This window comes from Ovis aries, chromosome 3 (genome assembly GCF_016772045.2).
Source record: "Ovis aries strain OAR_USU_Benz2616 breed Rambouillet chromosome 3, ARS-UI_Ramb_v3.0, whole genome shotgun sequence".
Taxonomy (NCBI): domain Eukaryota; kingdom Metazoa; phylum Chordata; class Mammalia; order Artiodactyla; family Bovidae; genus Ovis; species Ovis aries.
The window spans coordinates 132,605,762-132,621,626 of NC_056056.1; the positions used below are offsets into that span (position 1 = coordinate 132,605,762).

General features: G+C 41.0%; 2 pseudogenes; one reads left to right on the forward strand and one right to left on the reverse strand.

The window, feature by feature from the left end:
• Nucleotides 1-749, forward strand: part of LOC101108905 (FUN14 domain-containing protein 1-like) — a 28,864-nt pseudogene extending 28,115 nt beyond the window's left edge.
• Nucleotides 750-12,947: 12,198 nt separating this feature from the next.
• On the reverse strand, nt 12,948-14,225 carry LOC101109166 (sorting nexin-6-like; annotated as a pseudogene).
• Between the last annotated feature and the right edge of the window lie 1,640 nt (nt 14,226-15,865).

Below are 15,865 nucleotides of genomic sequence, written 5' to 3' on the forward strand. Positions count from 1 at the left end.
CCCACAGCTTGCAGGAACTCAGTTCCTGAACCAGGGATTGAACCCAAACCACAACAGTGAAAGCCTAGAATCCTAACCACTAGCCACCAGAAAACCCCCTCAAAACAAGCCTTTGAAGTACTATTATCTTTAGTCTAGGGATGAGGAAATGAAGACGCAGAGAAGTTAAATAACTTATTTAAGATTAGATGGTGGAGCTGATCTGGGAGAAGAAGAGCAATTTGGCTCTGATTTTTAACCACTACACCAAATTGCCTCCTAGTCCTATTAAACACACAAGAGGTTCTTAATATTCAGTTGAAATCTATGAGATTATGGTTTTTGTAGAATAAAATGGCCAAATATGTCAGCAATTGCATATGGTTCAAGCAATAAATGACTAAGAAATACAAATACAATTAAAATGATCGTATGACAAGGCTCATTGATGACTCTGTCATTGCTTTTAAATGTATGGAAGACTTCTGCATGCTTGACCTAGATGTTGTTACCACTGAAGCACGAATGCCTGAAGTCCCTTCCTGACCATTAACTCTGAAATCAAGTGAAGAAAGGAAGGTCATAATAGTGCAGGTGGTGTAAGAGCCAACCACGGTGGGATTGCAGGGGGGAATGACAGAGTTGCCCTGTCAACAGCCTGAGCCTCCCTTCCCCTTTGCTTTCTCAGCTTGTCTCAGAAGCTGCCCCACAACAACCAGGACTTTGCTAAAGACTGGCTCCAAGGTCCTTACCTGCAGGCCTCTGAGTGAGCTCTTGAGAAACCCAGACAGGGCGTCAGGACCGTCTCCTTGGAGCGTGAAGAAGCATAAGATCAAAGATCTCTCTCCCCCAGCTCCTGGCTGCATCCTGACTCCCAGGAATTTAGAAATAGAAAGAGGAGACAGACAGACACTACCCCAGGTTCAATCTGTCTGATCTTTGTTTTCACAGTCCTAATTTTTCATCTGACGTTTCTGAGACTCGTCTTTTGTGTCTATTCAACGGCATTGCCTCCTCCCCAGTCTCCGCTTCTAGTGAATCAAAATTTAACTCCATCTACCTAGTTAAATTCAAAAGCAGAGACATTACTTTTCCGACTAAGGTCTGTCTAGTCAAGGCTATGGTTTTTCCTGTGGTCATGTATGGATGTGAGAGTTGGACTGTGAAGAAGGCTGAGCACTGAAGAATTGATGCTTTTGAACTGTGGTGTTAGAGAAGACTCTTGAGAGTCCCTTGGACTGCAAGGAGATCCAACCAGTCCATTCTGAAGGAGATCAGCCCTGGGATTTCTTTGGAAGGAATGATGTTAAAGCTGAAACTCCAGTACTTTGGCCACCTCATGCGAAGAGTTGACTCATTGGAAAAGACTCTGATGCTGGGAGGGATTGGGGGCAGGAGGAGAAGGGGACGACCGAGGATGAGATGGCTGGATGGCATCACTGACTCGATGGACATGAGTCTGAATGAACTCCGGGAGTTGGTGATGGACAGGGAGGCCTGGCGTGCTGCGATTCATGGGGTCGCAAAGAGTCGGACATGACTGAGTGACTGAACTGAACTGAACATAGTTAAAACGGTCTGTGTGAATCACTGCTTTCCTCATGTCCTTCCTCAAGAACAATCATTTACTGAATTCAATTTGGAACAGTTAGTGCAGATTTCTGCAACTCCTCATCACCTTTATAGTTGCTCCTCTCAACCATGCAAAGCTGAATAAAACCCACATCAGTGGTTGGATCTAGCCTGGAGCCTGTGTGGAAACACAAGACTGGACAGGATTGTATCTGAAAAGTGAAATTATGTTGCACACTATTGCATACCTGCTCTTTCTACGGACATGAATGTCTGAGTATGCACATGGAGGGGGTCTATGCACGAGTGAACAAATGTAAAGAAATGTGCCTGAAGGTGGTGTGAGCATTTTCTAGAACCCTATGCTCGAAGCTTCGCTCCATAAACCTCTTTTACTGGCAGGACTCTGAAAGCCAAGGGCTGTGTAATAATTTACGTTGCATCGCCCTTCCTCTCTTGCTCCCCTTCACTTGCCTAGGATGAAAACTAAAGGTTGATGGTGACGTCCCTTTGCAGGAGCCAGGAGTGCCATTCATCCTGTCTCTGTCGGCCTACCCCTCTAGAGCTTTCCTTCTCACTCCACTCCTTCTGTTTCGCTTTAGGAGCTCTAGAGGCCAGTCTTTCTGTCTCCTCTTCTTCCCCAAACCTTGTCCGCTGACTCCTTCTGAAATGTTCTCCTCACTGGGGCAGCCACCTTGGGTCAAGTTGAAGGAGAAGGACTTTTCAGCTGATCCAATCCTGAGACACCCTCCCTCCCTGGCCCTCTGCTCAAATAAAAGTCCTCCACAGGGATCCAAATAGCTCCAGAGGTTTCCTCCTTTTTCCACTCAAAGCTGTTTTAGTGTAACTTTTAAAGGTTCCAGGGAAGATAAGTCCACACTTCTGTTGTTCCTCAAGAAGAGTATTTCTAATTCTCAAAGCTTTACCTTTTATCCTTTCCACTGTGGTTTTGGCCATATTCTCTTTAGACTGTTTTATTTTCACTAGATAGAAAGTTCCAGGCGAAGGATAAAGGATAAGGATGCCAGCGACAGGGTGACCTGGATAGGGTGGTACACAGTATTTGCAGTTTGTGCCTTGCAGCTTGTTAGTGATATATTTAGGCTCACCGAGAACTGGAGGATTATTTTGCCTGTCCCTTGACTCTTAGCCTCTCCCCTCCAGTTGATTATCTCTCTAGTATTCATCAACCCCCAAGCAACCACCACCACTCCCAAGCAGAGTAAAATAGACTCCATTGCTTCAATAAGCCATCATAGATAGGAAACCCTTCCTATGGTTAGATCAACTCTCTCTGAAGCAGCATCAGCTCTAATTCTGTGTAGATGGACCACCTTTGGCATTCGCCTTCTATGTAAAGAAAAAGTACCTCTTTTGATGGATTCCTATTCCATTTTCACACTTCTTCAAAAATCAGTTCCATAAAACATGTCTTTATGACTTCAGGGTAAAGAAAGATTTCTTAAAACAAGACGTAAATAGAGTAAACCATAATAGACGAGATGGGTAAATTTGACTACATTAGAAATGTGTTTTTCTTAAAGGCCTCCATCAAAAAAGTGACAAGCCATGAACTAGGAGATATTTGCTATTCAATAACTTACAAAGAATTTGTGCACAGAATATATAAAGAGTTGATTTAAAAAATCATTTTTTATTGTGGGCAAAACCACAAATTCTGTAGGTCATTCACTTAAGTGGAAATCCAAATAGTCAATTAACATCTGAAAAGATGTTCAAACTCTATAGTAATCAATAAAATGCAAATTAAAATTATCCATAGATTGGCAAAATTTAAAAAGGATGACGGTACCAAATGTTGGTGAAGATAAGGAGCAAAATTCTCATATACTGCTGGATAGAGTATCATTGGCACAACCACTTTGGAAACAATTTAGTTTTGTCTTCTAAAGTTGAAGATACATATCAGCCAGCAACTCTATTCATTGTGTGTGTGTGTGTGTGTGTGTGTGTGTGTGTGTGTGTGTGATCAAAAACATAGATCAAAAAATTTACCATCTTAACCTTCGGTGTGCAGTACAGTAGTGTTAACTATGTGCACAAAGCACATCTCTAGAACTTTCTCATCTTGCAAAATTGAAACTCTTCATACTGAACAATTCTTTTCCACTTCTCCCAGTTCCTGGCAACCACTATTCTACTTTCTGTTGCTAAGAGTTTGACTATTTTAGATATCTCATAAAAGTGGACTCAGGCAGTATTTTTCTCTTTGTTATTGAATTATTTCACTGAACATGATATCTACAAAGTTCATCCATTCTGTAGCTAAGAAAATGTTTCCTTCTTTTTTTTTTTTCCAGAGAAGGAAGGATTTATTACTTGCAGCAAGTAAGGGGAACACTTGCTTTCCCAAAGCAGAGTCTCTCCTTCTTTTTATAAAGACCGAGTCACGTTCCATTGTATTTACATTCTACATTTTCTTTATCCATTCATCTGTTGACAAACAACTGGATTATCTCTATTTCTTGGTTGTTATGAATAATGCTGCAAGGAACATGGATATGCAAATATCTCTGTGAGATCTTGTTTTCAATTCTTTTGGATGAATACCCAGAAGTGGGATTGCTAGATCATGATAGTTCTATCTTTAATTTTTGAAGGAACCTCCATATCATTTTATATGTACATTTAGTGGCTGCACATTCCCACCAACAGGGCGCAAGTGTCCGAATTTTCCACATCCTCACCAGCACTTATTTTCTGTTCTATACTGTTGTTTGACAGTGACTTTCCTAATTGGTGTCAGGTGATTGTAGTTTTGATTTGCATTTCCCTAATGATTGTAATATTCCCTGGTGGCTCAGAGGGTAAAGCATCTGCCTGCAATGCAGGAGACCTGGGTTTGATCCCTGGATCAGGAAGATCCTCTAGAGAAGGAAATGGCAACCCACTCCAGTACTCTTGCCTGGAAAATCCCACGGACAGAGAACCCTGGTAGACTACAGTTCACGGGATCACAAAGAGTTGGACACGACTGAGTGACTTCACTTTCACTTTCAATGATTGTTCAGTTCAGTTCAGTCGTGTCCGACTCTTTGCGACCCCATGAATCGCAGCACACCAGGCCTCCCTGTCCACCATCAGCTCCCGGAGTTCACTCAGACTCACGTCCATCGAGTCCGTGATCCCATCCAGCCATCTCATCCTCGGTCGTCCCCTTCTCCTCCTGCCCCCAATCCCTTCCAGCATCAGAGTCTTTTCCAATGAGTCAACTCTTCGCATGAGGTGGCCAGAGTACTGGAGTTTCAGCTTTAGCATCATTCCTTCCAAAGAAATCCCAGGGCTGATCTCCTTCAGGATGGACTGGTTGGATCTCCTTGCAGTCCAAGGGACTCTCAAGAGTCTTCTCCAACAACACAGTTCAAAAGCATCAATTCTTTGGCGCTCAGCCTTTTTCATAGTCCAACTTACACATCCGTACATAACCACAGGAAAAACCGTAGCCTTGACTATGATTGTAATGCTTAAAATATTTCCATATCCTTTTTGGCTATAAGTAAATCTTTGAAGAAATATCTATTAAAGCCCTCTGCCCATTTTCTAATTAGATTTTTTAATTGTTGAGTTGTTAGCTTCTTATATATTTTATATATTAATCTGTTATCAGATATATCTTTTGCAAATATTTTCTCCCATTCTGTAGGTTGCCTTTTCAATCTGTTTATTGTTTCCTTTGCTGCACAGAAGTTTTTAAGTTTGATGTGGTCCCATTTGTCTCTGTTTACTTTTGGTGCCATATCCAGAAAACCATTGCCAGATCCAGTATCATAAAGCTTTCCTTCTATATTTTCTTCCAGGAGTTTTATAGTTTCAGATCTCATATGCAGGTATTTAATTAAGTTTTAGTTAATTTTGGTATCTGGTGTAAAGTAAGGGTCTAATTTTATTTTTTTGCACATGAATATCCAGCTATCATAATACCATCTGTTGACATTATTCTTTCCACACTGTGTGGCCTTGGCACCTTTTTCCAAAGATGATTTGGCCATATATATATTTGAGGGTTTGTTACCAGGTTCTCTATTCTATTCACCAGTTATATGTCTGTCTTTATGCCAAAACCATACTGTTTGGATTACTGTAGTTTCTTCTTCTTCTTCTTTTTTAACAAATGAACCTTTCTTTAATTACTGGCCATGCTGGATCTTCATTGTGGTTCTTCTCTAGCTGTGGTGTGTAGGCTTAGTTGCCCCGCCAGCATATGGGATCTTAGTTCCCTGACTAGGGATTGAACTTACATCTTCTGCATTGGAAGATGAATTCTTAACCACTGGACCACCAAGGAAGTGCCTGCAACTTTTTAATATGTTTTGAAATCAGAAAGTGTGAGGCTTCCATTTTTGTTTTTCTTTTTCAAAATTGTTTTGGTTATTCAGGGGTTTTTTGAGATTGCATATGAATTTCAAGTTTCTTTTCCTATTTTTGTAAAAAAGGCCATTGGGATTTTGATAGAGATTGCATTGACTCTGTAGATCACTTTGGGTAGCATGGACTTTTCAACAATATTAAGTCTTTTAATCTATGAACATGGGACATCTTCTGATTTATTTATGTCTTCTTTAACTTCTTTCCGCATTGTTTTAGAGTGTGCAGGTCTTTAGTTTCTTGATTAGGTTTCTTGTTTTGCATTTTATCGATGAGACCATCACTGGGGTGTAACCACAAGAGGAGATAGAGGATATGCTCAGGAAAAATAAAGTTTATTATATTCACCCACACTAGAAACAGGAGGCACCCCATGTGGGGCCACATGGGAAAGCACCAGGGTAATCAGGAGGCAGAAGACAGGAGTGAGAGGAAAGTTTAAGCTGTAGAATTTCTTGGGATTTCCATGGAAAAGGCAAGGCCAGGAAAGGTAAACAATTTAGGGTTGGTTAGTTTGAGTAATTTTGGTGGACTTTGGGCTCTAGAGATGGTCTCCGGTTGCCTGGTATCTAGTCCTGGAATGATAAAGCAAAGGAATATTGCCTCTGGGGCTGCAATAGCTAGAGGAGGCAAGACTGCCAAGTGGTTAGTTTGCATACCAAAGACATGCTTCCAGCTGGGTTTTTTTTACTTTAAAAATTGGCTAGCCCAGGAAGGGCAGTCTCAACCCAACCAGAAATGTCTTTTAAGATGTCAAAACATCATAATGTACAAACAAAAATTAATATATATAAACGATAAATTTATCTATATACATTAAATATATACACAGAATACATTTATTCCTAAGTGATTTATTATTTTTGATATTATTATAAATGGGATTGGGCTTTCCAGGTGGCTCAGTGGTAAAGAATCTGCCTGCAATGCAGGAGACCTGGGTTCAATACCTGGATCAGGAAGACCTCTTGGAGAAGGAAATGGCAACCTATTCCAGTCTTCTTGCCTGGGAAGTCCCATGGACAGAGGAGCCTGAAGGGCTACTTCCATGAGGTCACAAAAGAGCTGGATACAACTTAGCAGCTAAACAACAACAAATGGGATTATTTTCTTTCGATTGCTCATTGTTAGTGTATGGAAATGCAACTGATTTTTGTGTCTTGATTTTGTATCCTGCAACTTTGCTGAGTTTGTTTATTAAGTACACGGGCATCTGTTTTATTTATTTAAAACTTTATACATATATATTTAAAAAATAATTTTATTTATTTATTTTTGGCCGTGCTGGATCTCTGTTGCTGTGTGCGCTTTTGTCTAGTTGTGGAGAGCAGGGGCTAATTCTAGTTACACTACACAGGCTTCTCACTGCAGTGGCTTCTCTTGTTGCAGAGCACTGGCTCTAGGGTGCTCGGGCTTCAGTAGTTGTGGTACACAGACTTTGTTGTTCTGCAGCATGTGGGATCTTCCTGGATCAGGGATCAAACCCATGTCTCCTGCATTGGCAGGCTGACTTTACCACTGAGCCACCAGGGAAGCCCTATTTAGGATTACATTTGATATATGTACTTTTCCATATGTATGACGTATCTGAAAATTATAAAAATGTTCACTCATTCAACAACTATTTATCAAATATCTGCTATGTGCCAGTCCCTATTCCTAGGGTTGAGACATAGGAGTGAAAAAAAAAAGAAAGAAAGAAAGAAAGAAAAAAAAAAAAAGGATTTCAGAATTAGAAGGTGAAAACAGCAAACATTTAAAATAGATCTTTCAGCCAGGAAAACTGTAAGTAAACCTGTGACAAATTCTGTCGAGTACGACTCACAATAGTCCAGGAAAGAGCACCCAGATCTGCTATCCCAGAATGAGGCAGTGTTTATGACTCTCACGATCTGTTCTGGGAGAGAGGTACAGTGGTGAGGATGATCTAAGGGAAGGATTATCTACTCACCCAGATCAACATTACCGGGAGAAGGCAGAGGTAGAGTTCATCCTAAATAGCGGTTCATCTAAAACATCAGCTAATCCAAATAATCGGAAAAGAGCAAATATCATTTGCATTTGTCTTTGGGGTGTATTACCCTGCAATTATAGCATATCTACTCAATGCACTTTCTCTTGCACATTTTAAGTAGTATTAACTTCACACAAGCTTCCTGGGACTACCCAAGAGAAAACTGCTGCTGATTCAGTCACTCACTCAACAAATGTTTATTGGTCTCTACTGGATGTCAGTTATTGCTCTGGGCACAGCAGATACAAGGCAAGTTAATTTGATTCCTGTCCTGAATCAGTTTAGTTTATAGCGAGGTAGTAGAGGAAAACTGATTTCTCAAAGAACTTTAAAACAACATTATAAACGTTAAGATGAAAATGGGAACAAGGCCTTCCCTAGTGTTTCAGTGGCTGAGACTCCGGGCTCCCAATACAAAGGGCCCAGATTCTATCCCTGGTCAGGGAACTAAATCCCACATGCTGCAAGTAAAGAATCCACATGCCTAATATCACACGCTAGTAAAGTAATGCTCAAAATTCTCCAAGCCAGGCTTCAGCAATTCGTGAACCGTGAACTCCCTGATGTTCAAGCTGGTTTTAGAAAAGGCAGAGGAACCAGAGATCAAACTGCCAACATCCGCTGGATCATGGAAAAAGCAAGAGAGTTCCAGAAAAACATCTATTTCTGCTTTATTGACTATGCCAAAGCCTTTGACTGTGTGAATCACAATAAACTGTGGAAAATTCTGAAAGAGATGGGAATACCAGACCACCTGACCTGTCTCTTGAGAAATCTGTATGCAGGTCAGGAAGCAACAGTTAGAACTGGACATGGCACAACAGACTGGTTCCAAATAGGAAAAGGAGTACATCAAGGCTGTATATTGTCACCCTGCTTATTGAACTTCTATGCAGAGTACACCATGAGAAACGCTGGACTGGAAGAAATACAAGCTGGAATCAAGATTGCTGGGAGAAATATCAATCACCTCAGATATGCAGATGACACCACCCTTATGGCAGAAAGTGAAGAGGAGCTAAAAAGCCTCTTGATGAAAGTGAAAGAGGAGAGTGAAAAAGTTGGCTTAAAGCTCAACATTCAGAAAACGAAGATCATGGCATCCGGTCCCATCACTTCATGGCAAATAGATGGGGAAACAGTGGAAACACTGTCAGACTTTATTTTGGGGGGCTCCAAAATCACTGCAGGTGGTGACTGCAGCCATGAAATTAAAAGACGCTTACTCCTTGGAAGAAAAGTTATGACCAACCTAGATAGCATATTGAAAAGCAGAGACATTACTTTGCCAACTAAGGTCTGTCTAGTCAAGGCTCTGGTTTTACCCGTGGTCATGTATGGATGTGAGAGTTGGACTCTGAAGAAGGCTGAGCGCCGAAGAGTTGATGCTTTTCAACTGTGGTGTTGGAGAAGACTCTTGAGAGTCCCTTGGACTGCGAGGAGATCCAACCAGTCCATTCTGAAGGAGATCAGCCCTGGGATTTCTTTGGAAGGAATGATGCTAAAGCTGAAACTCCAGTACTTTGGCCACCTCATGCGAAGAGTTGACTCATTGGAAAAGACTCTGATGCTGGAAGGGATTGGGGGCAGGAGGAGAAGGGGACGACAGAGAATGAGATGGCTGGATGGGATCACGGACTCGATGGAAGTGAGTCTGAGTGAACTCCGGGAGTTGGCGATGGACAAGGAGGCCTGGTGTGCTGCGATTCATGGGGTCACAAAGAGTCGGACACGACTGAGCGACTGAACTGAGCTGAACTGAATATCTAATATCTGGTGGAGTCAAATACATATAAATAAGTAAATAACTTTTTAAAGAGGCAAAACCCTTTTTTAAAAAAAGAAAGTATAAACAAAATGCCAGGAGCATATAGGAGAGACCACCCAACTCTTTAGAGGGGAACACAGCCCTTTCAGAAGTGGTGATATTTAAGCTGCACTGAAGAACAAGTAAAAATTTTCCAGAAGGAGAAGAGCATTTCAGACAGAAGAACTGACATATGAAGACATACGTGGCTTCACAGAGCGCAGGACAATAGGTAAGTCAATGTGGCTGCAGCCTAGGGTAAGTGATGGGGAGTTTGCCTGACTGGCAGTTAGTGCCACACTCCAGCGCTTGGCCTCTGTCCTATAGGCAATGCAGATCAAAGTTTGAGCAGAGGAGTGACCCAACTGGATTATATTTCAGAAAGATAATTTTGGTGGTGGCAGCGGTGGGGGAGGTGTAGAAGTTTGGGCTGCAGAATGGAAGATGCCTGGTCAGTCAGTCAGTTCAGTCGCTCAGTCGTGTCCGACTCTTTGCGACCCCATGAATCGCAGCACGCCAGGCCTCCCTGTCCATCATCAACTCCCAGAGTTCACTCAGACTCACGTCCATTGAGTCCGTGATGCCGTCCAGCCATCTCATCCTCTGTCGTCCCCTTCTCTTCCTGCCCCCAATCCCTTCCAGCATCAGAGTCTTCCAATGAGTCAACTCTTCGCATGAGGTGGCCAAAGTACTGGAGTTTCAGCTTTAGCATCATTCCTTCCAAAGAAATCCCAGGGCTGATCTCCTTCAGAATGGACTGGTTGGATGAGTCTTCTCCAACACCACAGTTCAAAAGCATCAATTCTTCAGTGCTCAGCCTTCTTCACAGTCCAACTCTCACATCCATACATGACCACAGGAAAAACCAGAGCCTTGACTAGACGGACCTTAGTCGGCAAAGTAATGTCTCTGCTTTTGAATATACTATCTAGGTTGGTCATAACTTTTCTTCCAAGGAGTAAGCATCTTTTAATTTCGTGGCTGCAATCACTATCTGCAGTGATTTTGGAGCCCCCCAAAATAAAGTCTGACAGTGTTTCCACTGTTTCCCCATCTATTTCCCATGAAGTGATGGGACCGGATGCCATGATCTTCGTTTTCTGAATGTTGAGCTTTAGGCCAACTTTTTCACTCTCCTCTTTCACTTTCATCAAGAGGCTGTTTAGTTCCTCTTCCCTTTCTGCCATAAGGGTGGTGTCATCTGCATATCTGAGGTTATTAATATTTCTCCCGACAATCTTGTAGAAAGAAGTATATAGTGGCTGTTGCAATAGTTCAGGGTAATGATGATCATAGTCTGAGCCAAAACAGAGAAGAGAAGAGACAGCAGAGAAATGTATTCACAAGATATTTCTGAAATACAATTCAACTGGTCACAAGCCTGAATGATCAACTTGGTATGGAAGAGAGGGACTTAAAGATCATTGCAAAGGTTTTGGCTTGAGAGACTGAGTAGACAGTGACTCCATAAACTGAGATAGGCAAAACCAGAGAAGGAAGCTTTGGAAAGATGATGGGTTGAAGAGTGAAAGGGGATTGGCATTTTAGGGGAAAGAGATTCAAGGATAGATTTATTTGGGGTGAGGGAAGTGAAAACACGGATCAAGAACAGGTGAAAGAGGAAGGAGATGGGGTGAGAACAGAAGTGGAGAGGTTGATCTAAAAGCAGTAAGGCCACAGCTGATCGAACCCAGGTCTCCCGCGTTGCAGGCAGATGCCTTAACCTCTGAGCCACCAGGGAAGCCCCCAGTTAATGTAAGAGACTTGGAAAGGCTATTGGTTATAATAAAATTTAGAGACCAAGGGGATGGAAGTTGTGAGTGTTAGCATTAGCTGGTTTTAATGGAGGGGGCAGTAGGAGGAAAGATCATCTATCAAAGGTGAATAAGCGATGTGAGATGTGAGAATAACTACTATATGTACTCTCCCCACTATATGTATCAATGAAATCATAATACTAAGCCCACAGTTATAATCTACAGCTTAAGCGCTTGCTATTTTCATAGATGTTCTTCTTACTAGTCCTTTGTTCTCTTAGAGCTTCTTTCTTCCCTGTAGACATGCTACTCAAAGTTGGTTGACATCAGAACAATTTCAGTTAGCAAATCAATGTAATTTCTTCACTTTTTTATGGTTAAATATAAAATTGGAACCACTGAGAACTGACTTCTGCACAAACTTCTTTTTTTAACTTAAGCTTCCTGATATGGCTCTTCCACTTTGGGCAATTTGATAAATGTTTAGCAAGCTGCTTAAACATTTGAATCCTATGGGACTTCCCAAAGTGTAAATTCCAGAGGAAATAGCTAGTCCTCTTCACTACCCATTGAGAACTTATGTCCCAGGCACTGTACTAGATGCTAGAGATTAAAAACGAGAGAGACACAGCCTTTGCCCCTGGGCAGCTGACAACTACAGGAAGCAGCTGTGTTCTGGAGTGTAGAAGGCAATGTGTTTGTTTATTTCACTGTTATCACTATTTATTTGACAATAATTGATTTAGTCTGTAAGTTTAAGACAAACATACTAATATATTTGCTTTTCTTCAGAAATCATACTTATAAAAATTACATAAAGTCTGTCCCCAAACTAAGAAATGTTCATTGATTTAAAATAAGTCTGATTAGGATGATTTACCGGGATACAAGAGTAAACTAAGGTGATGTACAGTTTTTTTTAAAAAACAAACAAACAAACAAACCCAAAAGGGCAATCTCACCTTGTTTGAACAATGTATTTTGAAAGGGTTAAACTTCAGGCATTACTTGTAGGTAAAAAAAGACTGACAACCATAAGGGACACTATTTATAAAATAAACACAGCTCTAGAGGTTATTTTTAAAAAGACAGCACTTTGGGCATCTGAAGACAAGGAGGGTGCAATGATCTGCCTTTCTCTGGGATGCAGGCGCAGGTCTACAGGTCCCGTGGGTGGCACCAGGCCATTGTTTCTCAGAAAAAGGGGAGAGTAGATGCCCTTTATCATCTGTTTCTTTTGTTTCCAGTGAGCAGTAAATGCCTAACACAACTAAGAAAAGAAAAATTAAATCTGGAAATTTCCCTGGTGGTCCAGGTAAGATGCTGTGCTTCCATTGCTGGGCGGCAGGTTTGATTTCTGATTGTAGAACTGAGATCTCACATGCCATGCAGTGTGACCAAAAAAATAGAAAAAAAAAGATTGTTTTAATTGTTAAAGGAATAAAATCTGAAGGGAGGCAGCCCTTTTTAAGGAAGGTGGCGTGTTGCCTATGTGTCTCCATAACATCTCCAGGCAATTCTGTAGCAACTATGGTTACCCTTTGCGTGCTTCAGTTCTAACTCTGCCAGTTACACTGATTTTTTTCCTGAATGCAGTGACTCTTTTTGTTTTAAAATCTGTACATTCTTGTTTTGCAGATTCGGATATTTTTTCAAGTTTCTGACAGCATAATTGTTTGGGACATCTCAGCCTGCAGAGCGTCTTTATTTTTCTGTCTTGCTTTTTTCAGTGCTTTGTTGGCATTTTAATAATACACTAGTGACCTACATCTCCGATAGAGGAGATCCGTAGCAGTTTGAATTCTATTAACTAATATTTTAAAAGATCAGGAAGTTTGAGGTCCTCATCTGCTGATACCTGTGCTTCTATTTTTCCTGATTTATCAAACAGTTCTGAAACTTTAAGAAAAAAACTTGCACGTATCTGTAGAATCCTGAGTTCCTAAAGCAGATAATGAAGAATCCATTCTATTGCAATCATCGCCAGCACTTTTGTGGGATCTTGTGATCCTATCAGATTTAGCAGATGTACCCTTCACTCGGTTATGATAACCTAAAAGGAATATTCATTCATGCTCAGAGAAATCATCTACAGCCTTTACTCCAGAAACAACTACTCCATCTGCTGATATTAACCATGTTTTTAAAGAAATCTTCAAGTTTCTCTTTTTCATTCTTTTTCCTCGCACACTCAAATCTTTATTAAGTTCCAAGAAGTTGTAGAAATTTAAATCTTTCCTTAAAATAGGACGTGCTGCCGAATCACACAGGAACACTTCGTGCATTGCCACCGTCTTCTTGAATATTGCCAAATACCAGCTTCCAACACCTGTTTCATCTTTGTGAATTCTTCCTTTGTCATAGACCCTTCTCCTTTTCCAAGTTTCTGTAGTTCTTCGCTTGAAGCATCACAATCAGGTCTTGGCAGTGCTGGATGGATAGTGTAACTTGCATAGTCTTCATTTGCAATGAAGGAATTATTAAGCCAGGTAAATTTCTCATGCTCTCCAACAACAGAAAACTCATTTTATTAAAAATTTGGCAATGAACTCTTTGTGTGAACAGTGAATTTTACTTTATCTCTCTCACTAAGAGAATCAGATATGTCCCCCCATAAAGCAGCATCACTTTGAAAAATCTCCATTTATTGCTTTAGGTCCAAGATCCTCTCTGAGAGGAAGTTGGGACTGTTGTTCAGATCTTCCATCATAGCTGCTCTGAGGCAGGAGGGGCAATATGTTTCATACCCAATGGGATGTAGGGAAATTGTGCTCTGTTTGCTGAGGTATGGGGGCTCCTTTTTTGTGTGTTGCCTTTTTTGCAGCACATGGAATTTCTCTAATTGTGGTACACATGGGCCACATAGTTGCCCCATGGCATGTGGGATCTTAGTTACCCAACCCAGGATTTGAACCTTCATCCCCTGCATTGGAAGGTAGGTTCTTAACCACGGGACCACAAGGAAGTCTCTGGTGCTCTGTTTTATACTATAACTTTTAATGAGGCATTACTTCTTCTGTGTATAGATTATTAATATACAGTCAGTTTTTCTAAATTTTCATAAATTTTGACATGAGTATACATTTGTAATTTCATGGAATGCATGCCATGCAGCCATGAAATTAAAAGATGCATGTTCTTTGGAAGGAAAACTGACAAACCTAGACAGCATTTTAAAAAGCAGAGACGTCACTTTGCCAAAGTTGGACCTTAAAATAGACTGAGCGCCAAAGAATAGATGTTTTCAAGTTGTGGTGTTGGAGAAGACTTTGAAACTCCTTTGGACTGCAAGGAGATCAATCCAGTCAGTCCTAAAGGAAATCAACCCTGAATATTGGAAGAAATGATGCTGAAGCTGAAGCTCCAATACTTTAGCCACCTGATGCAAAGAGCCAACTCACTGGAAAAGACTGGTGCTGAGAAAGATTGAGGGCAGGAGGAGAAGGGGGCACAAAGGATGAGATGGTTAGATAGTATCACCAACTCAGCAGACATGAATTTGAGCAAACTCCAGGAGATAATGGAGGGCAGAGGAGCCTGACGTGCTGCAGTCTACGGGGTCACAAAGAGTCAGACACAACTTAGTGACTGAATAATATAACATAAAATACATTTGTAGAATCAGCACCACAATCAAGATAAACATAGTTGTCCCCCTCAGAAGATTCTTCCTGCCCCTTTGCCATCTAGCCCTCCAGCCTCAGCCCTTCTAGGCAACCGTTGACCTAACTTCTGTCACTGTAGAATAGCTTGCTTTTTCTAGAGTACTACATAAATAGAATCATAAATAGGTTCTCATTATTACCTGGCAACAGTCATTTTTTGGCTGACTAATGAAAGGAAATGTGGATGATTTCTTTTAAAAAATTTTTATATTTTATTTAGTTATCTACTTTTGGCTGTATAGGTCTTAGTTGCTGTGTGGACTTTCCTCTGATTGTGGCAAGCAGGGCCTACTCTACTTGCAGTGTGCAGGCTTCTCACTGAGATGGTTTCTCTTGTTTTGGAGCATGGTCTCTAGAGCATAGGCTCAATAGTTGTGGGGCACGGGCTTGTTTACTCCGTGGCCTGTGGGATCTTCCTAGATCAGGGATAGAACCCGTGTCTCTACATTTTTTACCACTGAGCCATCAGGGAAGACCTGGATAATTTCCTAAAGAGGATGCATATCTATTTTAAAGTATAAGGGGAAATATTTAAAAATTAAATTTATACTCAAGATCATGTGAATTTATTGATCAAGTGCTTCTGGAATTTGTGTGGGAAACTTAAATGCACATAGATTTGGCCATTTACAAATAGGAATACTCCTTTGAGTGTGATACAGTAGAAAATGAATTGATTTGGGAG